Below are 23,027 nucleotides of genomic sequence, written 5' to 3' on the forward strand. Positions count from 1 at the left end.
TGCTCTAATACACCATGGGGAAATTCACTGTAGCTCTCGCCTCGATGTGGTGATCTACTACACATGTGAAACTTCTCACATGGATAAGCACTGAAAAATATGATCTCTCCTCCACAGTCTGAAGTAATTTAGTCAGAATTCTACTACCTATATCTTTTTCTACATACATGTAGTGTGTAGAACAGCTCTAAGCAGAAATGTTTATGTGTTTCCTTTCAAGTTTTCTCTTTTTTGCTTTTCCAATCAGGAGATATGAAAATATATCTAGCTTTGTCTGTGTTCTCATAGATCTTCAAATTTCTTTTCCTCCCAAAAAGTGCAGGAAGATTTATTTCTGAGGTACATCACCGAATTGAGTAGAACTGCTTCTGAATTTCTCTGTACTGGGAAGAGCTCTGAATACACTGGCACAATGAAACTGCTGGCTAAACCATGTATTACCATGACCCAATGGAAGCAATTACCTTTAATTTTTCTAAAGTCTTACAGGTAGCCTTTGTCAAGTCTAGGCACTAATGCCACAGGTTTTTACCCCAGGGGTCTGCAGTACATACATGAGTGGCAAGTGTTTCATCATATATTTAGGGGTGAGCTACCTTCCAGCAATATTCGTAAGCGTTGAAATGTCATTGAGTTCCTGGAAAACTCTTTTGTTTGCTTGAAAGGCTTCCCGGTGCAAACACAACCCCTTCTGCTTTCTGACTCATCTCTGCTTGGACCTCAACCAAAAGAATCAATATGCAGAGTGAAGTATTGCTAAGTAGTGAGTGGGTATTACTAGGCTTGCTGGTGCAATGGCAGTATGTCATGTACCTGACAATGAAACATTTGTAATGAGATATAAGAGAGCAGTGGCCATGGTTTATCATAATATGTAGGCTGGAGTTTATTATTGCATCAAGGATTGCCATCTGACTGCTGTGGCTTCCACACATTGCTTGAAAGCCCTACATTGCCTTTGGACCATTATATCCATGTATTTTGCAGTAGCTTGTCCTGGGCTGGTTCATAAAGTAGGATGTAGTAGCATGCTGATTACAACCATTCCTTTTTTTAAAAAAAATTAAGAATGATCTCATGAAGGATCTGGTTGTATGGTGGCCAAACTGTGGCTCTCTAGATGTCTATGGACTATAATTCCCACGAGCATTGTAGTCCATGGACATCTGGAGAGCTACAGTTTGGCCACCAACAGGCGTTGACATGGATGGTTCAGGCTAGCTCAATCTCCCCAGATCTCAGAAGCTAAGGAAGGGTCAGCTCCAGTTAGTACCTGGATGAGAGATGAGGGTTGCTAGCTACACAAAGGCAACCACAACATGAAAAAACTCTGAATAAATGTACCAACAGAAAAAGAGAGAACCTGTCCCAGAACCTGTTACAGTATAATATTCATACATTAATGATATATTGAATCAAACATCATGCTACAACTTTGAGTTGGATATATAGTAAAAAGACATGATTGTCAGCAATATAGAATAGGAAAAATATTGGAATATTGAAAACTTGCAAGGATAATTTTAACAATCATAGGAGGAAAAAACAACTGATGAAAATTCAACGTTGAAAATGGCACTTACCTAGAGTCTGTTTTGGTTGCGTTATTAATCATTAAAATAGAGATAAGACACATTTTGATGTTTGATTCAGTACCTCATTAATGTGTATTGTATAAATATTATACTGTATAAAGATTTTGATAGCCTGGGACAGGTTCTCTCTTTTTCTCTAGCTACACTAAGGTAGAAAATGCCTAGCCACCTGTTTGTCTCTTGCCTTGAAAACCCTACAGGATCGTTATAATTAGGCTGCAACTTGATAGGACTTTCCACCACCACCAGATGCAACAGACGTGCTCATTTACTGAACAGGCTGTTATGGGTGGGATGGAAGGAAATCAATATATTAGCATTCTGTGTTCACGTGTGTACATTGATACAAATGTATGATAAAGTCAGGATATGTCAGTCCTTCCTTTTCAAAGATTTAACTTCTAAATTTGGCGAGGGGTTGAAATCTGAACAACTGTAGTACATATGTGTTTATACTATTTGTTTTTAAAAGCACCCCAACATATCTTCCAGTGGCTAAAAGTAAAAACAGGGAAAGTTAACTGATCAAGGTCAGATATTGCTACACAGAGCCAGCTTGGTGTAGTGCTTAGGAGTGTGAATTTCTAATCTGGCAAGCCTGTTTGATTCCCTGCTCCCCCACATGCAGCCAGCTGGGTGACCTTACCAGGATGACCTCCCATCCAGGCACTGACAAGACCCAATCCAGCTTAGTTTCCCCAAGGTTAGTTCTACTGTGTCAAGTGTCTTCAGACACCTAGGAACCCAGGGTGCACCAGAAAATGGGGATGTTCCCTGGTTCTTGTTGTTAGTTGCGAAGTCGTGTCCGACCCATCGCAACCCCATGGACAATGATCCTCCAGGCCTTCCTGTCCTCTACCAGTCCTTGGAGTCCGTTTAAGCTCACACCGACTGCTTCAGTGACTCCATCCAGCCACCTCCAGTTCCCTGATACATAGAGATAATTGGAACATTATGTGGTGTTGTTCACTGATACTGTTCATTTGAAGTAGGGAAAGATCTTGAATTTTAATTTTAGATCTTAATTTTCCTCAGTTATTCTCACTGCATGGACCATTGAAAAAGCTACATTTCCAGAGTTACTGAAGAGTATCATGGTTTCATTGGACAGCAAAAGTCTTTGTTTAAGTAACATTAAAGAATAACTTGAAATTGGAATAAGTAAAAGTAACTTGTAGGATCAAAGACGAAGAAGAGTTGGTTCTTATATGCTGCTTTTCTCTACTCGGAGTCTCAAAGCAGCTTACAGTTACCTTCCCTTTCTTTTTCCCACAACAGACACCCTGTGAGGTGGGTGAGGCTGAGAGAGCCCTGATATCACTGCTCAGCCAGAACAGCTTTATCAGTGCTTTGGCAAGCCCAAGGTCACCCAGCTGGTTGCATGTGGGGGAGCAAGGAATCAAACCCAGCTAGCCAGATTAGAAGTCTGTGCTCCTAACCATTACATCAAACTGGCTCTTCAAAGAGGAGGCACAACAGGAATACAAAAGGCAGTAGAAGAGGTGCAGTGAAGTACAATAAGAAAGAGAGAAGGTAAATAAGTAAGTAAAGTAAATGAGGTGGAACTGCTCTTACATGATTAGGAGATAGACATGCTAGGGCTGAATAATATTCCCAAATACTTCAACATAGATTTAAGAGTTTTCTGTTGTAAATGCTTCACATATTAAAACGGCACAAGTTCTTTCACATCTCAGGTAGCCATGTGGCCTGTGTGTTATACAACCCATTCTTGCTTTCCTAAACTTTTCTGTAACAACCGTATTCCTAGGCTGAAAAATACCTCAGTTGAAAATCATGAGAGAAAATATAGAGGCTTAAGACACACATGATAATTTGAGCTATTAAGCTGGTGGAGAATTTCTGAATTCCAAAGGAATGGTGTCTTGGTTTAACAAAAGGAGATATAAATTCATTTCCCTCTGAGAATAGTCTCAGCAATACAGTGCAAGGGGAGAATCTGTAAAATAGGTCAGTTCCAGATCTGCTAGGAGATTATAGCTCAAAAGCATTATTTTTCACTTTGCCTGAAACTTACAGTTCAATCCCGAGCAGAGTTACTCCAACACAAATCTATTGGAATCAATAGTTATTGACATCAGTGGATATAGTTAATAGCATGATTGTGATTTCTCCCCTACACAGCTGTTGCTCTGCATTTTGCCTCCCACCCTCAAAGACAATGCATTTAAATCTGGGTTCTGCATGGCATCATTATGCATTTTCCAACCTGGGCTTTTCCCTGCTCTGTAATTTTCATAAAAACTTGCTTTGGTTTGATCTTGGTGGAATATTATATGGAATGTGGGTTTGTGAAAGTGTGTATGTGTGGGGGGGGGGAGATGAGGATTTCCACACTTTCTTGCCAGCATCAGTTCTTTGCTGTCTTTTTTAAAAAAAATGGTAATGGTGGGTGGGAGGGAGGGGAAAGCGTGGTGTAAATCTCTGTGTGGAAGCCCCATCGCAACTCTAATGCCTTTGCATTCATAGAAACAGTCAGAGCAGAATAGGGGAATGTCCCCAAACAGAAGCAGACATGAATTTTACTTTGTCCATTACAAGGATACACTGTTAAAATTTGATAGAACCTTGCTAACCCAGTTAATGGGTTAATTTAGGACACTCCTGTCAAATGTTAGGGCCGTCAGTGCATCACTGGAAGCGTGTGGAGAGATTCCTGTTATGCTGGGTGGCCTTAGGTAGGAAAGTCTAATGAAAATGTGAACTTGGACTTTCTCAAAAATGTCCCAGGAGATACTGTTTTAATGCAGAATACATTGTAGGGCCCTTGATGTGACAGAGACATTGCTAAGAGTAAGTTGGAAGTGTCTCAATTTTGTGATTACACTGCTGGTTGCTAGCACTAGTAGAATACAACTTTTAAACTCATAGATCCAAACAGTCCTCCTCCACAAACATGATGAACAGTTACCTTTGGCTAAAAGAGCAGAAATTCTTATGTTCTCATGAAATATTCACTTTCCTCCTAGCTAAATTCACTTATGTTTTGCTGCTGCTACTTAGGTTTAGGAAAGGCTAACAATGTCAGACACTCTACAGAAGGCTACAGATAGATATCCAGGCTGGCCTCCTGTTTCTAAGATGTAAGGATCTCTACAGAAAATACTTCCATTAGAATCATAGTGACCACAAATGTGATTGGAACAGATAAAGGGGTAGCAAAGTTTGTTGTATGTTTTCTTCCTGCTTATAGAACTTCTGTTTCCTTAACAGCAGCATGGCAAGCAGAAATGTAACTGGTGTAGCTATTCTGTCATGGAGACAGGTGGGTTAGACTACTTGTTACATTTCTGCCTGTCACAAGGTGATGAAATCTTTGCCCAAAAGCAATGTCAGCTTGTCATATCTTCCCTGTGCCTTGGGGTTTAGGAGCTCTGTTTAGGGCCCACCCGGGAGGTCCATAGCTAGGTCTCTTCTGGCTTGCCACTGGATGTGGGGAGGGGAGGAAGTTTCTTTCCCAGAATCTTCCTCCTCACACAGTGTCTGGGAGGGTGGAAGCCTTCTCCAGACCCACCACCCTTGGCGGCCTCGACTCCCGACTGGCTTCTTTGTGTCCTCTTTTGCTGACTGTTGGTGCTCTGCTCCCTGTTCTCCACTCGTCACCCTACGCTCTCCTCTGCTCTCTGTCTGCTCATCCATTCTGCATCTCCACTGCCTTGCATCTGACCCCTGAGCTTTCCAAGAATCATAGAATCATAGAGTTGGAAGGGACATCCTGGGTCATCTAGTCCAACCCCCTGCACTATGCAGGACACTCACAACCCTATCGCTCACCCACTGTAACCTGCTACCCCCTTGAGCCTTCACAGAATCAGCCTCTCTGTCAGATGGCTATCTAGCTTCTGTTTGAAAATCTCTAAAGATGGAAAACCCACCACCTCCCAAGGAAGCCTGTTCCACTGAGAAACTGCTCTAGCTGTCAGGAACTTCCTCCTGATGTTTAGATGGAATTTCTTTTGAATTATTTTCATCCCATTGGTTCTGGTTTGTCCCTCCAGGGCAAGAGAGAACAACTCTGCTCCATCCTCTATATGGATCCCTTTAAATACTTGAAGATGGTTATCAGATCCCCTCTCAGTCATCTCCTCTCTAGGCTAAACAGAACAAGCTCCCCCAACCTTTCTTCATATATCTTAGTCTCCTAACCCCTCACCATCTTTGTTGCCCTCCTCTGGACACGCTCCACTTCCCCTTCTATCCTCCTCCACATTCCGTGGCCCACCCTCCAGCCACCCCCTCTGAGGTTTCAAAAGCCTCCCTCTCACCCACCACTCCTTTCCCACCTTATTTTTTCCAGCAGCCGTGTGCCCGATCTGCTGGTGCAACCAAGCCTGGACGACGTTGGGGCCCAGTGAGGCACGCTCCTTAGGCCCATCACTGCTGTTGGGCAGTGGGGGCTGTGCGTGTCTCTCGACGGTCTTGCTGTCATTTGCTTCCACATCTTCACTGGCCTTCCCCCACCTTGAGGATGCCAGCCTCAGTCCTTCGCCTCAACTGTATTGGGGCCGGTCCACTGTATCTTGGCTCTGCCTGCTGGGCAGGCTCTTGTGTTGGGGCTGGACCATGTTGTCTAGGGCCAGTCCCTGCATTGCTGGCTCCTTTCTTCACCCGTTCGGTGGGGCCCCAGCTCCCAGGTAAGCCGGATTCGCTGATCTGCCTCTGTGGCTGGGACAGGGATTGCTGTCTCTTGGTGACTCTGGGAAGTCCAGAGACGGCTGGGAGGCAACCGGACATAGCTTTAAATGGGACAGAGTTATTTAGCTTTCATTTAGGTTTGGTCACAAGCAAATAAGTGCAGAAAGAGAGAGGGGGTGTTTAAAAAGAGAATAGTGAATATGTAGCCCAGTAAAGTGCATGTAATTGGGCCTTAATGGAAGAGGCTGGATAAGGCATTCTGATATAAGGAGGGAGAGAAGCTGCATCACTGGAAAGCAGATACTAGGTCATGAAATGGATGGGGTAGTAGGGATGGAGAGAACAGAAACATAGACCCAGCCGGCTAGCTGTAGATCTGTGATGTGCAGAAAGAGTAAGTGCAGCTGAAGCACTAATGGCATTCCGTTTAGAGAACTGGGAAGCAAATTACAAGGAAGTTAATGCTCCATGAACATCTGTGACCCTGTGAATTGTTGGGAGGGAAGAAGTTGTAGTAACAGGGAGTAGGATTCAGAACTCATCTGTCTGAGCACAAGTATCTTAAGGTGATATAACAGAAGGAGAACAGGCAGGAATATTGATTTCTGCCCTGCAAAACAGACAACAACACCTACATAATCTTGGCAGGGAATTCAACTCTATAAGAGAGTAATATTTTTTACTCTTTTGGTTTCCTTTGTGGTGGGACATTGATTGTTCATTCACATGCAACATTAAAAAAATATGTTAAACATATTGGGGCAAGGCTAGCCTTTGGTAAGGTGACCAGATTATCCCTTTTGGATGGACATATGGGGGCACCTGGCAAATTGTACTTATGTTGAAATTAAAAAAAAAATATTACAATACTATTTTTGCGTTCTATGTGTTCTATGAAACTTTTTGTTGCTCCATATAGACAACATTTTAAATCAAGAACCCCTCCGGTCAATGGTGTCCTGCTTTACCAATGTTGAAATCTGGTCACCTTAGCCTCTGGCCAAATATGACCTTAAATGATGCCTTGAGGGATACTTCTTATTGTGAACCTAAGTTCTGCTGAATGCATATATAAGTTCTGCTGAATGCCTTCGGGGAGGGCGGTATATAAATCTCAATAAATAAATATATAAAACATGTGGCTAGTGTTTTAAATCAAGTGTCCACTGCACTCACATAAATGCATAACCTTTCAAAATATTTGTAAGCCAGGACCTGATCCTTTCCTGGCTATGGGTTTCAAGGATTCTGAAAGGAAGTGTTGTACATTCAATGTACACATCCCTTTCCTAACATAACTGAGATGTATATATCTTGAGTACCAAATGTATTATAAGCTGCAGCATTTATTTAAGTTCTGGGATTCAACTACATAACAGCCATCTTGCAGGGCTGTGTTCTCATAGTCAGAGAAGATACCAGAATTAAGTAGTGATTAGCCCTTGGCCATATTCTAAGACAGATGGTTTACCAGATTCTCTTTCTGTACCATTTCCCTAGTGCCTATCTGAGCTGATTGAGCCAATTCTGGCATTACTGAAGGAGTTCTCCAAATAGTAAGTGGGACTTCAGTAACCACACCAAGGTCTTGCTCTCTGGAGCAACTCAGGATTTCATGGCTGCTTTAACAACATGGTAAGGTTTGGATGGCAAAACATCTGATAAATATAGCACTGGGTTTGGTTATAATCCTCTGAAGGAGCAAGCTTGCAGTTTCAGTGTGGTCTAGATGGAATGAGGACTCCGTACAACTGTAGTCTTTGGGCAAGATTTTGGGCCACAGCTTTATTGTCATGCAAATGAGCATGGGCGGATCTTGTCATCTTGCAGCCAGCCCCAGACCTGCAAGCACCCATCCATTTACATGCGTGACCCTGCTTGTTGGGAGCACCAGAAGTTGCAGGCAAGTTGGGGAGCCTACTGGTGTCAGCCTCTACTAGTGTCCCCCCTACCACCCAGAGATGCAAACCAGGTGGCCTCCCTCTCTTGGAATGGTGCTGTGGCTCAACATCCACACAGCCTCTTATGGAAGCTCCCTCACCTGGGGAGGCTGGCATGCAAGTTCGGCCTCCTCCTCCAACATGGATCACCCCATGCACATCAACTGCTAACTGTGACAATAAGGAAACAATCACAAAAGGCAAACAGCCCAAAACAATACAGGCAACATTGAAAAAAACTCATACAAACAGAACAAAAGAGAGTGGGATGGGTGAGTTGCTGCGAGGCTAGAGAGGAGAAAGAGAGGCTGGATGCTGGTGTGTGGCTGAATTAAAAAGGACCACTGGCCCAGCCCTGCCATCTCGTTGCCATGCGCCAATTGCCCCACCCCATAAGGCTGCTAATATGTGCAGCTTCCAGCCACCCCAAGCCCTCTCCTGGCTCGGAGTTCCCTGTGGCCTCAATCTGTGACCTTGGTAAGTGGCAGCCACACTTTTAGATGCGAAGAGATGAAGGTGAGTCAGGAGAATGTTATGGGGATGGGAGAGTTCTTTGTTACTCTGTTGTCATGGACAGACCACTAGCTAATTGGTCTTGGGCTCGCATGGGCACAGCTGGTCTCAGGCTGGGCTGCCATTAGTATGTGGATGACATTGAAATGTTTCTGTTGATGGGCAGCAATTTGCCTATATCCCAGATTCTCTGTCCAAATGTCTGGAGGCCATGGTGGACTAGCTCAAGCAGAATCAGCCTAAGTTAAATCCAGCTAAGACAGAGGTACTTTGGTTGGGCCATAATGCCTATGGAAATGTGGGCCAACTCCCAGCCCTTGATGGGGTCCATTTAACACCTTTGAACAGTGTCAGGAACCTGGGTGTGATTCTGGATGCCTCCTTATCCATGGAGGCCAAGGTCACAAATATCACTTACCTTGTGTTTTACTATCATCACCAAACATGACAACTTGCACCTTACCTATCAGCATCTGACCTAGCCACTGTGATCCACACAGTGGTCACCTCCTGAATACTGTAATTCACTCTACACAGGGCTATCCTTGAAACTACTCCGGAAATTCAGAATCCAACAGCTCGGGTTCTTACCAGGACCCAATGGAGAGCAAATACTGCACCTGTGCTCTCCCAGGTGCACTGGCTCCAGATTGGAGACCACATATGATTCAAGGTTCTGACACTTTCAAAACCCTTTTCGCACATACTAATGTCAAGACAAGTCTCCCCCATCCTATATTGGTGTGTATGGTTTTTCCTACTTAAATCCAGAGCTTTACATTTGTCCCTACTAAATTTCCTTTTATTCAGTTTAGGCCACTTCTCGAGCCTACCAAGATCATCCTGTATCCTGATTCTGTCTTCTGTTGTGTTTGCTACCCCTCCCAGTTTAGTATCGTCTGCAGATTTAATAAGTACCCCCTCTAATCCCTCATCAAAATAATGTATAAATATTTTGAACAACACAGGCCCTAGAACAGATCCCTGGGGCACACCACTTGTCATTCTTCTCCAAGAGGATGCTGAACCATTAACAAGTACCCTCTGGGTATGATCTGTCAACCAGTTATCGATTCACCTGACAGAATTAGGATCCATACTGCATTTTACAAACTTTTCAACAAGAATATCATGTGGAAACTTTTCAAAAGCTGTATTGAAATCCAGACAAACTATGTCCACAACATTCCCCTGATCCAGCTAGGTAGTCACTTTCTCGAAGAAAGAGATAAGGCTGGTCTGACATGACTTGTTCTTGCGAAACCTGTGCTGAGTGTTAGAAATCACAGTTCTCTGTTCCAGCTGCTCAAGGACCGAGTGTTTGATTATTTGTACCAAAGTTTTGCCAGCTACAGATGTTAAACTGATGGGTTGGTAGTTACCCAGATCCTCCTCTTTCTTTTTCTTGAAGATGGGGACAACATTTGCCCGCTTCTAATAATCTGTTACCTCACCTGTTCTCCAAGAAGTGTCAAAAATAATGGACAGATATTCAGAGATTACATCTGCAAGTTCTTTTAGTACCCTTGGATTCAATTCATCTGGACCGGGAGACTTTGTTTCATTTAAAGAAACTAGGTATTCATGGACTGGATATCTAGATATGTAGGCTACATTTCCTGCTGTTCCATATGCAGCCAGTTGGAGGACCTTGGGCTTGTCACAGTCTTGTTAGAACTGTTCTCACAGAGCCATTCTATCAGAGCTGTTTCAGCCCCACCTACTTCACAGGGTGTCTGTTGTGGGGAAACGAAGGGATGGTGATTATAAGCCACTTTAAGATTACTTTAAGTAGTGAAAAATGGGGTATAAAAATAACTCCTCTTTTCCTATATCTACCAAAGAGTGTCAAGATAGAGTAGTTAAAACCTATGTAGGGTCCCTGAATCTAAAGAGGTAAGGCTGGCTTTAACCTTGGCAAGGGCTATAATTGTCCTGGTCCCAGCCTGGTAGAACGCTGTTTCTGATGAGATTTGGGGCTTTAAATAATTCCGGAGGGCCTGTATGATCTGTTCTGCCTGTAGCTGAGGCTGGCAAACAAGACCAAATAGATGTTGGCCTCCCTGTCTGAAAATCCATCTGCTCAAGAAAAAAAATCCATCCAATACTTTCTAGCCCTCTCAGAAAACAATTTTAACATTTTAACAAAGCAGCTTTTAACATTTTAAAAAAAAATTAAGTTCCATTTGATGAATGTTCTATAGGACTGTTTGAATGTAAATTCATATTTACTGTATTAAAAATCTGGCGTGAACCTGAGCCAAAAATGGCCTGAGCCATCTAGGGAAGGTTATAAAAAATAAAATGATTGATTAACAGAGGCTGGCAGCAGTGAGCACATCATTTCCATGATGTGCCAATTAGATTGACTGCCAGTCTTAATACAAAGTGCTGGTGATAACCTTTAAAGCTGTAAATAACCTGGGCCCAGGGGTACCTGATGAATTCCCTGTAACTTTAGGTACCAGCTTGTGCTCCCTGGTCAGCTGGGGAAGTTTTACTGCAAGAATCCCAAGTTAGCGATATCCAACTTGACAGGAATCTTGATGATGATGATGATGAATTCAATTTCTATACCATCCTCCCGGCAAGCCGGTTCAGGGCAGTGTATATCATAAAAACAGTACAATTTAGGTTAAAAATTAATAACATGATGATTTTCTTGGTGGCTGCCCCTGCCATGTGGAACTTGTTCTTCCTCTACATCGTGAATGACTTATTCCGTGTGGTACCTTATATCCTTTTAGCAAAGTCTTTCAACATTTAAGTCCAGCAACTGGAGCTATGAACAGGCAAGAAAAGGGCCCCAGGTTTGCAGAAAAATGTGCCATCTAAAAAACATACCATGGCAGCGGCACACCCTGAGAACTGCTCTGGGCTCGGCCACAGTGTCAGCAGACACCAGAGCTGTTCGACAGCACACATTGGAAGTAGCTTGGGGCCTGGCAACAATAAATGTGCACATCTGGAGCCACTTTGGGCCTGACCACAGCAGACCAAGAGATTGCTACCATGCCTGGGTTTCAATGTGAGCAGTTCAAACTGGATTCATCAGCTCATCAATGCAAGGGATGGGGTGGGGTGGAGATGGGATCTCCCCCATGAGTTTTGCATGACCCTCCTTATAGTGTTTACAATGTCAGACTAGGGTCTGAGGCACCCCTGTTTGAATTCCCTAATGACGTGGAAACTTGCTGAGTGACCTTGAGCCAGTCACACATACTCAGCCTATCTCACAAGGTTATTGAGAGAGTAAGATGGACAATGTGAGAATTTTATAAGCCACGTTGGGCATCCATCAAGAAAAAAGTGTGGTATAAATGAATACCTATATAGCCATGTTTCTCCCAAGCATCTTTGGGACCCATAGGTGAAACTGAGCAGTCCTGCCTTATCCTACTACATGCCATGATGGAAATAGAAACTGCAGTTTTCAAAATTCTATACAACTTTCAAAGTTGTTCTCTCCTGCACTGAAGATTGAAAAGCATGCAGTACGATAAAACTTGTCCATGCACTAATTCTTGTGTACATTAGAGCTTATGAACAGATTGCTTTTGTCTGTCTCCCTGCAATGTAAAATCAAAGTAGTTCTGGGGCTTGTCTCAGAGATACCTTAGAGTAAACATGCCAACATGCAAATAGGGATTTAGAAAATCAGCATTGTTGCCTGATTATCAGTGTTATCATTATACTTTGAACATTTTGTAGTAGTATATAATTGCCAAAAGTTGTCATTAGAAGTTTGATGCTGGTCCCTAGGAACTTGAAATATTTGTTCTGTTCAGATTAGTGCTAGTACCCTAAAGACCTAAATATCTGATGCTGACATATCAGAATTGGAAATTTCTTCTCAGCCCTGTTTACAATGCTGTATCAGCATTGTTTTTTCTAGTTAGTGATGGATCTGCTGTAATAGTCTAAAGAGATGGGAGTGTATTATTATTTGTAGAGGACTGTCTTCCATTCTGAGTCCAATTCAGGTTGTTGACAATAATTGTTAAATCCCTGAACAGGCTGGGACCTCCCCACCTGAGCCTGCATCTCAGCACACCACCTGTCAAACAGCAATTTAGTTTAGCTGAGAGGCACCGCTGTTTTCTCCCATGGTGAAATGCTTCAGTAGGGATTTCTCTTACAAGAACCCTTGCCTTGGGAATTCATCCCCCCAGGCAGTTGCTATAGCAGATTCTTACAGTCAACAAGAGAGAGTGCCAAAGTACTTTGAAAAATTAGGAAAATGCTATGATATTTTGGGAACTTCCAAAATAGACAGATGTAATAGATTCAGGTAGGCAATGTGAAAAGGAGAGGAAGGCCATGGCCAGGTGATGGTTTGCTTCCCTGACTATTTTGTGCTGTAGTGCTAAACCTGAAGCAGCAGAGAAATCCAAAGGCAGCGGGGGCTTGTTAACATGAGAATATCTTTAAATGGCTGCTTTTTTTGGATTGTGCATAAAGGGCAACACTTGCAATATATCCTCATTTGAACTTGTGGAGATCAGAATGGGAATTGTAACTGCGTAACTTGAGGGTGTTTGGGAACTCCTCTGGGAGCAGCCCAAGATAAGGATAATTTTGCTATTTGAAATTTCATTTGGGAGTCCCCAGGGTCTTGTCGTTGGTATAGCCAGTTAAGGCCGCAATCCTGTGCACATAGGCCCGTGAGAAAGCTTCACTGACTATACTGTACAGGTTTGATTATATAGGCAAGGGACTGTGTCCTAAACCTTCTCAAGATAAAGACCATCTCTAACTCTGTTATCAGAGTTAATGGCAAGGGAGGGATTTTTGTTGAATATCTCCTCTAACTCCATCTCCCGAATAAAATCAGAGTCTAGTAGCACCTTTAACACCAACAAAGATTTATTCAAGGTGTGAGTTTTCGAGTTGTTGGTCTTAAAGGTGCTACTGGATTCTGATTTTATTGTGCTACTTCAGACCAACACAGCTACTCATTTGAATCTATCCATGTCTCCAGTTTCGCTCCTTTTACTATTCCTTAGATTTGTTGGTCTTGAAGGTGCTATTGGACTCAAATTTTGTCTCCAATTCCCGTTTCCCTAAAGGCAGCATTTCAGAAAGCATGTTGAGATGCAGTATAAGAACTTAAGAACCTGCTGTATCAGACCGCAGCCAAGATCATCAGCCAGCCAGTTGCCCTTGAGGGCAGACAGGGCAGAGATAGAGGCTGAGCCCTCACCCCCCACAGCTGTTGCCTCCCAGCTCTGGTATTCAGAATTTTGCCACCTCTGGATACAGAGCCCCCTTTCAGTAATCATGGCTACCAGCCGCTGATTGACCTTTCCTCCATGAATCTATCCAACCCTGTTTTAAAGCCATTTATGCTCATGCCCATCACTAGCTCCCCTTCTTTATTTACTGGATAGGATTATTATTGATTCAATTTCTATACTTCCTCTCCAGCAAGCTGACTCAGGGAGGTATACATCATAAAAGCAGTACAATTTTAGGTTAAAAATTAATAACATATAAAAAGCATTAAACCAGCATCTGTCTTTAATAGCAGCCTCAGTTGTCATTGTTGTTCTTTGCATGATCTCTATCAGTAGATCTTTTCCAGATTAGAATGTTTCTATGGAGGTGTTTATCAGTGAGTCCGTTAGGTGTTATAGGATCACTGTCCCCAACCAAAGGCTTGGCAGAAGAGCTCCGTCTTGCAGGTCTTGCAGAACTGAGCCTGGCTTGGGGGTTCATTCCATCAAGAGGGGTCAGACTGAAAACATTTTGGCCCTGGTTGAGGTCAGATATATTTTTATGGAGGCAGGGACTTCCAACCGGTTGGTATTTACAGAACTGAGCACTCTTTGGGAGGCATAGGCAGAAAAGTGGTCCCTCAGGTATGCTGGCTCAGACCATGCATGGCCTTAAAGGTAAGTACCAATACCTTAAACCTCTGGAGCGCTATTGGAAGCCAGTGCAGCTGCCAGAGTACAGGCTGGATACGATGTTCCTGTGAGGACCCAGCTGTATATTCTGGACCAGTTGCAATATCTAGGTCAGGGATAAGGGTAGGCCAGCAGAGTTACAGAAGTCCAATCTAGAGGTGACTGTCACACAGATCACTGTGTCTAGATGCTCTAGGGCCAGGTAGGGTGCTAGTAGTTTGGTCTGGCGAAGATGGGAAAATGCTAGTCATGGTACTCATGAGCTACACCTCCATGATCTGGGAGGTGTTGAAGATCACATCCAAATTCCTGACTGTGTATGCAGCCTTAAGCTGTGCACTGTCCAGGTAGGGTAAGCACACTCCCTTCCCTGGGCCTTTCCTACCCAGCCACAGGACCTCTGTCTTTGAAGGGTTGAGTAAACTTTGTTCTTTGGTCTGTTCTAAACTTAATTAGAGAGTTAAGGTGAGAGAGTTCTGTTCAATGGAAATGACTGTTGCATCTAGCCAATCACTGGGAAGTTCATGATCTTTAATTCATATCAGCAGTACATGGTGGAGAAAAATGCTTTTTTCTTTTCTTTTTTGCTATTCAAATGATACCCTTATAGTCACTTTTCAGCTAGATGAGTAGATGAGAAACATATTTCATGGTATTGAAATATAATGTTGGTACCAAGTAATCAGTATGAAAAATCACCAAAATCTTTTTTTTAGCAATAATTGTGCCCTAATTAAATAAAGGCAAGTAAAACTTTTAGAAACATAATCATAAACTATCATAACTTTTAGATTTACACAATGAAATTTGAGTTCAGTGGCACTTTTGTAGCCATGCAGACTGCTTTTGCCAAAGTGTGCATGCCCCGATAGCATTTACCTTGAATAAAACTTTATTGTTCTTACAGGTGCTACTGGAATCAAACTTATTTCTGCTGCTTCAGATCAACATGACTACACAATCTGAATCTGTACTTCACAAATATTATACATGTTCCTTTCCTTTTCATTCACAGAATTGTGTGCATTCTAGATTGGTTTTGTTATACTTTTTCTTGACGGGACTCTTGGTCACTGTGCTGTATGGCATTCTGATGCGGGACCAATGATTTGGTATCCATTCTTTCATACAACCAAAGTCCTCTGAAAAATTATCTGGCTACTACAGGTTTTCAGGCCTGGCAGACTGTGTGTGAGGCATGTTAAGTGGAACTTCCTAAGTGGCTGCTGAGAGCCAGGGTGATGTATTGTTCAGAGTATGGGACTAGGATTGGAGGGAGTCAGATGCAAATCCCCAGGCAGCCATGAAGTCCACTGGGTGATCTTGGTCAGCATCTCTGAATTCAACTCCTCTCACAAAGATATTCTGAAGATTAAACAATGATAGAAGAGCCACCGTTTATACCACACTGAGTTCCTTGGAGGATATGTGAGATGAACATGTATGTAAGATTTGGTAATATGTATGTGAATTGATTGATCCATTTTGGGCCTGCTCACATACTTTTGTCATATGTGACCACAGTTGGACTTTTTGATTTTTGGAAGTAAAGAAAGGTGGTGGTAGTGATGGTGATTTATGCCCATTCTATAGGATTTTCAAGGCAAGAGATGTTCAGAAGTGTTTTGCCATTGCTTGCCTCCACATCATACCCCTGGTATTTAGTGATCACCCATCTAAATACTAGCCAGGAATGGCCCTGCTTAGCTTCTGAGAACTGATGAGACTGGACTATTCTGGGCTATCCGGGTCAGAGAGAATAAAAACTGCAATCAAGTCACAGCTATGGCAACCTCATAGGGTTTTCAAGGCAAGAGACATGCTGAAGTGGTTTGCCATTGCCTGACTCTGTGTCATGACCCTGGTATTCCTTGAAGGTCTCCCATTCAAATACTAGCCAAGAACAACCTGGATTGCCAGTTGGATTGTTGTGGTTTGGCCATTCTCACAATGCTCGATCTGTCTGCCACGTTTGATGTGGTTGACCTCAAGTCAAACTTTCCTTATTGTAATTTGTTGTGTAAGTATCGTATCAAATGTCCTTGTGGCCAAGGCAAACCATGAACAATGACAATACCACCCAGCACCTTATGGTCATCTTATTTTCATGTTAGTTTGTGGGCTGCTAAAGAAGAACAAGGAAGTCCTCTTTGTTTCTTTGTGTGATTTTCAGTGTCATTCTGGAAGTACTGGGGGTGCTTTTTGCCTATAACTTATAGATTGTGAACTGAATCAACAGTTGAATCATCAGCAGTCCCATCTGTCAAGTATTACTAAGTCTGGGAAGTCATCCAGGAATGGATTTCCCAGGGTTTCTGTAGTTTGTGGTAGGCTTCTGACTTGCCACTGGCAATTCATCTGCTTCAGGTGCTTTTATATGTGATATAGACAGTTTGGGTAAATGTTAGCATCATCATCAGAGAAACGCCATCTCTCACTGCTTCAGGAGTCTGGCTAATTGTGCACCTGCATTGGTGACCAGTTGAACTTCAGATCAAGTTTCAGTACTGGTTCTTACCCATAAGGCCATTTGCAGTCTGGGGCCTGTGTATCTGAGTGACTGCCTTTCTATTTGTACTCCCTGTAGAGCATTTGGCTCCACGAACACCAATCAGCTGGTGGTCCCTGGCCCCAAGGAGGTATGTCTGGCCTCAGCCCGGGCCAGAGCACTTTCTGTCCTGGCCCCGACCTGGTGGAATGAGCTCACAGAACATGCCAATGTCCCCACAAAAGTGGCACCATTCCACAGGGCCTGTAAAACTGGGACCTTCCACTGGGCTTTTGGTTAGGGCTAATTTATTCATTTTATAGAGCCTCTTGTGGCGCAGAGTGGTAAGGCAGCAGACATGCAGTCTGAAAGCTCTGCCCATGAGGCTGGGAGTTCAATCCCAGCAGCCGGCTCAAGGTTGACTCAGCTTTTCAGCCTTCCGAGGTTGGTAAAATGAGTACCCAGCTTGCTGGGGGGTAAACGGTAATGACTGGGGAAGGCACTGGCAAACTACCCCGTATTGAGTCTGCCATGGAAATGCTACAGGCCGTCATTTCAAGGGTCAGACATGACCCGGTGCTTGCACAAGGGATACCTCTCCTTTAATTAATTAATTAAATTTATTAAATTTATTTAATTTATTCAATTTATTCAATTTATTCAATTTATTCAATTTATTCAATTTATTTAATTAATGAAACTGTAACATCAATTGGGCCCTCCCTACTAGGAAGATGCCCCCTGATTACACTCTGGTTCCGGAAGAACCGACAAAAAAACAGGACTGTTGACATTACCAGCTGGTATTAAGGTTCAGTGCCCAAATAAATTGTTGCTAAAAAGTAATTGTAATTGTTATTATCTAAATTAATGAACTGTTTTAGCCATTTCATGTGATTTTATGTTACGGAGATGTTGTATACCACCCTGAGCCATTTCACTGGGAGGCCAGTATAGAAATTAATTAATTAAAAACCCTACAAAAGTCCAACTGCACCACCACCAACAATCTTTACAATTCTGCATTCTTGCTTGTGTGTTTTTCAGTAAGAGGTGCAGAGAAAATGTTTCTCATCTTATTAAGAAGCCAATAAATTGATCTTGAGGCTCTTCCCCGAATGGCCTGGATAATAAATTCCTCTCTACAATATGTATTTTGTATCATTTGGCATACTGCATATAGTCCAAGGCGAAGAACATGAGCGATAATTTCTCTAGAATGTCAGCATCTATCAACAATAATAACAATAATCTTAGTTTTTGCATCCCACCCTTCCTAGATGGCTCAGGATGGGTAATAACATGGTTTTAAATATCACACAACAAAATAAAATACTAACATTAAAACGTTTTTATAACTTACAGTAGCCCTCACCTAATTTGATCTTGCAGGGCAGATATGTTTTAGCAGATGGTCTATTTGGGACTCAACCATAGACCTGGAGGAACAGCTCTGTCTTGCAGGCCCTGTGAAACTGGTTAAGGCCCCAGAGGGCCCCGATCTCTTTCAGTAGAGCGTTCCACCTGGCAGGAGCCAAGGCCAATCTAATTTCCTTTAGGCCAGGGATCCTAAACAGATTTTGGTCAGGTGACCTTAATGCTTTTGAGGGGCAGGCCTGGTTTAAGGATTCGTGGAGCCTGTAGCACCAAAGGCAGTTTAAGGATTTGCGAGGCCTTTGCAGAACACAACTGTTGCTGTTACTTTTGCTGCACAAGTAACTGCAGGGGCCCCTTCCCAGGGATAACGGGAACTTTGGAAGCAACCGACAGCTTCACTTTGCTGAAAACTATCTTGGCAGAACGTGCTAGCACAATGTCCCAATATCTAAGGGGACTTTCACACTTATGCAGCTTGTGGTCCACACACATGCTCAGTGAGCAATGTGCACGCTCAGTTACTAACAGACCCTGCGTATCACCCTTTTTTCTTGAGGTCCACAAGCTCTAAGTATGGAGACTCCCTAACTGTGCAGCATTGTGGGGCCCCTGGAGCCTACATATGCTACTAGGATAAACCTGCTGAAGATCAGAATGAGTGTTTCATACAGAACACAAATCGAAGACTATTTTTCTGCATGTCATTCATCTAGGCTTATGTGGAAGATGCAGTTATGGGAAGGGAGCAGCAAGGCACATTGTTGGAGATGGTGAGGGGACAGCAGTGAGGTCTGCCAAAATGGGGGTTTAAACCAGAGGTATTAGTGCATATATGGAACCTTAGGTGTCCAGGTACAAATTGCTGGCTTAGAAGGCAAAACTGAAATCAGTGGTCTCCAGTGCCACTTCCAAACTTCTGAAAAGCTATCTTCTGCATACAGTCTGTATCCATAGAATCTCATGGATGTATCTCCTGAAAAAAAGTACATTGAGCAGAACAGCAGAAAACATTATTTGTCATCTCAGAAAAATGTGCCTGTTGAAGGAAATGAATTTGCAAATAGGTTGCGTAAATGATTCTATCACAAATAGATAAGGAGAACAAAATGGTAAACAGAAGGGCTGAATCCAAAACCCACACGAATATTAACCAGTGGGAAGAAGAATATTTGATCCCAAAGTATGTTTAAAAACCCAGTACTCAGGATGCCTAACCAGAACTTTTGTACACTGCACAAGTGGACGTTTCCCCGTTATTGAGCAGTTACTCCAATAATAATAATGATATAGCATTTTAGAGTATGCACTAAACTTGTATTGTCTTTAGCAAAGGTCAGTCTTATTGTTCCCATATTATAGGCAAGGGGGGACTGAGGCTGTGGTATGCCTAGGATCTGTGCAATTTTAGTCCCATCCTTTTGTCATCAGTGGGTATAATTCTGACCTACTTTAAAGGGTTGCTGTAAAGGTTTACCAGAACATAATGTAAAACACTTTCAACATTACTAAGTGCTATATGAATGATTGAATGAATTTGGAGCAGGTGGAATAGTTAAGACTGCAGAAAATCACTGAACTATCAAAAGCCACTGTTCATGCACATTCAAACATCGTTGCAACCGTAACAGCTAGTAACTATATATTTTTAACAAAAGTAAATTAAGTAGCCAGCTTGGTGTAGTGGTTAAGAGTGATGGCCTCTAATCTGGAGAACTGAGTTTAATTTTCCCACTCCTCCACATGAAGCCAGTTTGGTGATCTTAGGTCAAGCACAGTTCTTGTAGAGCAGTTCTCTTAGAGCTCTCTCAGAACCACATACCTCACAAAGTGTCTGTTGTGGGGAGAGGAAGGGAAACTGAGTAGTATAAGGCAGGGTAAAAAAAAACAGCTATTTTTCATCTTCAAACCACACTGCATTTCTTTGGTAAAGGAGGGAGACAAACAACCTTCCTCATAATTTTGATTTTGGTACTAAAGTGGTAGGTAGGGAGAGCAAGTACATTAAAAAGCTAATGCAAATAGACTAAACATTATTTGTGTGGGCATCAGAGAGGGAAGATGACATATTAAAGCTATTAAAAGAGAGGGAAGGTATATAAGTTTATCGGTTGACTGTTACTGACCATGTCCTACATTGTTCTGGGGAGGAATATGCATTTCAACCATAATTCAATTCCAATAATATCCCAGTTTTTGTCTTCTCTTTCCACTCCCCCAGTAGTGTTCTTAACAGATAATGATAAATAACAATGTTCAACTGGAAAGAGAGCTATTGAGCCACTGTCTCAGCCTTGGCTGATTCTGCTACCTTTGGTGGCTACTTGTAGTCTGAAAAAACACACTCACAAAATGGAAAGAATGTGGATTTGCCCAAAGGATTTAAGTGGGGTGGAAATGGAAAACTAAAGTTGCAAAGTTTGGGCAAAATGTGTTCCAACCCTTTCTACAGAGGTAGGGGGGATGGGTGACTGGAAAGAGAAAATTCCCTATAGATGATGAAGGTAGGAAGTAGGATTAAAGGTGCTGGGGATTGGGCTGGGGGATTATTTTTTAAGACTGAATGGTGGTGAATGAAGAGGGGGAATCTTATGGACAGTGAAGAATAGGGGACAAAGTATTTCATTTTGTTTAATTGTCATTTAATTGGTGAAACATGTGGAAATTGTAAAGCTAGCTCCCCAAAATTCTTTAAACCATTGTGGCTTCTAGATGGCTGTAACCCGCCACAGCCCACAAGGCAAATGTATTCCGTACTTGTTTCATCAATAAAGGCTCAGTGCATATTATCTGCATAAATAACACGTTTCCTTTAGATTTTAATGGTGTATCCAGTGGAATGACACAAAATGCCAGAGGTTGATTTTGTAGATAGCCCCTATGGTTGCATAGCAGGGCAGTGAAAGGAGCTAGTGTGTGTGTGTGTGTGAGACAGAGAGGGAGGGGGGGAGAGAACTGTTGTGGGAATGGGTGCCACAGAAATTCCATTCACCCTTTTAAAACTGAGCATCTGCAATGCAAATCCTGAGCCAGTGACGATGTACACACCCCCTCCCCATACACACACAATGCGCTCATTTTGGCTTCTCATTCCGTAAAATCGAAGTCCCTGACTGCAGCTGAGAGAGATTCTGTAATACCGTGGACGACTGGATTCAGTGGCCGCTATGGCGGGGTGTGTGTGGGGATACTTTGTTCTCACTGCGCCTCTCCGCGGTTTGCCTCGCTCTCCCGTGTTTGGCAAGAGCCTGTTTTGGGCTTACACATCCCACCGTGGCGATGGGTCGCCTTTGCGAGAAGGTTGCAGTACCTGCTCTCAGGAGCCATGAGGGGTGAGAGCTGCATGGAGTCTCCTGCCGGGGTGTGGCGTGGGACGTGTTCTCTTCCCCTCGCCCCGTTGCCAGGCGGGAGGCGTGAAATGCTCGGTCTGACTTGGCACCAGAGGCTCCTCATGCCTCTCGCCCCGTGCTGCAGTAAGAGCGCTCCTCGGGAGGGGGGTGGGCGGGCGGGCGGGCGAGGGGAGATGAGAAAAGGGCATCTGTAGCTTTAAGAAGCGCCTTTGGGTGGCTGCAGCTTTAAAAGGAAGAGGCGGTGGATGGGAAACTACCTTGAGGGACAGGGTTGGTCTATGCTAATTGAGGAGGCGGTGCAGGATGAATGGAGGGAGGTAAGGGCGGGACAGCTTACAGGGGAGGAAGGGCCGCGCATTCAGGCCTGTCTCTTTAAAAGGAACCAGTTGATACCATTCGAGTGAAAGGGGAGGGAGAGAATTTCGCCCCCCCCGGTGGGGCAGTACCATTTTGGCTGTTGGCAGGGGAGGCGGTCTTATTGCTTGAGGAGTCTCTGCGAGTGAGTAGGGGACGTACCATTGCTTGGGTGGGGCGGGGGAGCGCGGCGCGAGAGGCGGTTGTATTCGTGAAGGAGGGGGGAGGTGGAGAGGCGATGGGCGGTACCATGTGGGAGAGGAGGGAGGCTGGCTGGCGGACAATGGATCCTGTGTGTGTTTGCGGGAAGGGAATGAATTCGCCGTCGCCAGGGGGAGACGCCGCGCGATCCCCTCCTTCCCGGGGCTGAGAGGTGCTCCCCCCCCCCCGGCCGCGCCAAGGCCCCCGCGCGGAAAGCGGTGAGTGGGAGCGGACGCTCCGCATGGCGCCAGCCCCCGTGGAAGCTGCGGGCCACGGGGGGGGGGGAGGGAACGGGCGAGGCAGCACTTGGAGATGGGGGGGCGGCTCTGGGCTCTCGCCCGCAGCTTCTTTGGGGGAAAGTTTCAGAGTTTGGGGGCTGGTCTCAAACCTGGTGCGGGCGGGCGCGGAGAGCATGTGGGGGACGGAAGGAGGCTCCGCGCGGCGGGAGGGGTCGGTGTTTAGCTGCGTGGGGCTGGGGAGGGGGCGGCTCTGATAAGGAGCTCGGAGGGAGGACGAGCGGCGAGGAGGCCGGAGGGAGGGAGGGACGGCGGAGGCGTGTCACTGCCGTCGGGGGAGGGGGCGACGCTGCCGAGCTTGAGGGAGACCGTCGGGGGGGGGGGAGGTTCGTCTGAAGCAGCGGAGCACAC

General features: G+C 44.1%; 1 protein-coding gene across 8 annotated transcripts in view; it reads left to right on the top strand.

The window, feature by feature from the left end:
- BCL9 (BCL9 transcription coactivator) overlaps positions 1–23,027 on the top strand; it is a 110,383-nt gene that overhangs the window by 50,913 nt on the left and 36,443 nt on the right. For 2 of the 8 annotated variants that reach the window (XM_077342314.1, XM_077342312.1), the window contains exon 1: positions 22,166–22,324. The exons of 4 other annotated variants lie outside the window; for them this stretch is intronic. The gene's annotated coding sequence lies outside the window, so the exon portion shown is untranslated. Of the gene's footprint in view, positions 1–22,165; positions 22,325–22,417; positions 22,599–23,027 lie in introns of those variants that run through there. 2 more of the 8 variants (XM_077342309.1, XM_077342315.1) reach the window with 1 other exon arrangement.

This window comes from Paroedura picta, chromosome 6 (assembly GCF_049243985.1).
Source record: "Paroedura picta isolate Pp20150507F chromosome 6, Ppicta_v3.0, whole genome shotgun sequence".
Lineage (NCBI taxonomy): Eukaryota > Metazoa > Chordata > Lepidosauria > Squamata > Gekkonidae > Paroedura > Paroedura picta.